Source organism: Opisthorchis viverrini, assembly GCF_000715545.1.
Source record: "Opisthorchis viverrini unplaced genomic scaffold opera_v5_218, whole genome shotgun sequence".
NCBI lineage: Eukaryota > Metazoa > Platyhelminthes > Trematoda > Opisthorchiida > Opisthorchiidae > Opisthorchis > Opisthorchis viverrini.
Window position 1 is genome coordinate 537,849 of NW_008751877.1, and position 2,192 is coordinate 540,040.

A 2,192-nucleotide genomic window follows, 5' to 3' on the forward strand; every position below is an offset into this window, starting at 1 on the left:
CCATATGTTTGCAGTAAGAATATGTTAAGGTATTTTTATAGGTTGGGGGCATGTCACTCATAAATTTGTGGCTACCTATGTAATTTCCCATCAGGTTTACTGTTCTTCGTTTAGACCTTGAGTCCCAGGGAAGGTTGAGGTGTTATAGTGTAGCTACCCAGTCACCCACATACTTCACTGTTCAGCTCACAACCCCTCACTGGATCACGAGACTTGTCTTTTGTCATACCCACAAACACGTCACATTAAGATGACTCAGAGCGTAGCAACTACTCGTGTGCTGACGCCCACGTACACGCAGACGGACCTACATATAGGGAAACCAAACACAGTCAACACACAGACTCGCGCGCGCGCAGGGAGCAGGACGTCAACCGGTCTCCACAAGTCCACGGACAATCATGGAACACGTGTAGCAGCCATACTGCGTAGAAAACACGTTCCCGCCGTCCGGACTTTCACCAAGGAACTCTCACATACGATAAGTTCCTTTTTGACTTGCTCCCATTTTGCATTGTATTTATTTTTATACGTTGTATTATGGCCAATAATAGTCAGGTACAGGAAAATTTCTTTCAGTACAGTGCAAACCGAAGGACTACCTGATCCAATCATGTAGTCATGGTATACTTCGACCTGGATTATAATTCCAAGCAGAGATTTCTATCTGACGGTGGACACCATTTCCTCCAAGCTGCCCTAAGCTGGATTTCAGCAGACTTTACACACTCCATAGCTGCTATCCATAAGAAATCAGTTTTTTTACCTTGAGTTATGATAATGCCTAATTAGAGATCAGCATAGGCAAGAGATTCGGTTGTCTCCTGGTAGCATCCAGGTAATTTGCAAATGAGTGTATCCTTTCAATGACGCATAATTTGGTGTTCAAGTGGAATGTAAGACCGATGGAAACTTGGGGGCTAGGTCGGCTTGTTGAGCTCGGAGAGCACCAAAGCTGGTATGGGGTTGTCGAAGGGATTTCAGTAATTCAATGTGTAGTGGGTTACGTAAAGCAGATATACTGCGACTTCTGGAAAAGAGTACATCTGTGACATGAGAAGGGCTTTGTGATGCACATCCAGTTGAAGAATACTGGATTCATTAACAAGACGAGATCTCAAAGGAAAATTACGAGATCTCTTCACACCACCAATCATCCAGAAGCAGATCAGAGAAAGAATAAATTTGCAAGGTGAGTGAAACTTTCATCTGAGAAGGCATTACTTCAGCAGTAATGAAGAACAGAACTACAGAATGTGGATTTTGCGACTGAGGAACGAGTGATGAGTTACTCACACTGCTGGCTAGCCTCACGTGGTCCAAAGGTTAAGTGTTCAAACTTCTAGTCGGGAGGTCATGGGCTCGAAACCCTCTGGAGTTTTGTGACAAGCGCACTGCTTATGATTCTAAATAAGGATGAAACCGCTGTACAGAGCTTGTCGGCTTTTCAGAATAGATTGCCTTCACTTACACTTGTAATAATTCCAACTGTCTCAAAACTTCTAGAAGGCATTCAGCGAGTATTCACGCTGTGGCAAATTCTTCAAAACTACCATACTTACCGAGAATCAACAGCCATGGACTCCCTTTATCTGAAGACAGCCCTGTGTGCACCAAACCGTTCTGATCTGCGCCGCCTCTCAACCAACGAAGGACATTCCAGAAATCTCCAACCGATTTCCGTTCACTGTGTTTTGAAACCTGTGTTGTACAAAGTTAGCTGATAAAAATACTTTGACACAGATTCTCTCCGTCACCACTTACTCATAAATTCCCTATTAAAATGACTAGAGTGGGATCGCTTAAGCCGGTTTCGGTGCAGGGAGTCCGGTTAGAGCCCTACCGTGTGAGTCCGCCACGCCTTGAGGATCAGACAATCTACTCATCTATCCTACTGCCCAACCTCAGACAGCCCTGTCGCACGAATGAGCGTACTCGCACCTGCATTTGGCGTACGCACCAATGCAGTAGCGTTCTTTTCTCATGGCCATGGTTAGGCTTGGCTGGAGGACCTCCGCATTTTTCTTGTGAGCCTCTGGCTCAACCAAGTCAAGCAGATCACGTGGTGACTATCCCGCTGCCTTAGCTCTAGATTTGGGTGAGTCCATAAACGGAGTCAGCTAAGTGCGTCAGGCCCTCTGTGGCAGGTGGGTCGAGGTATAGGGAGATTTTCCTACATAGCATTGATGCTT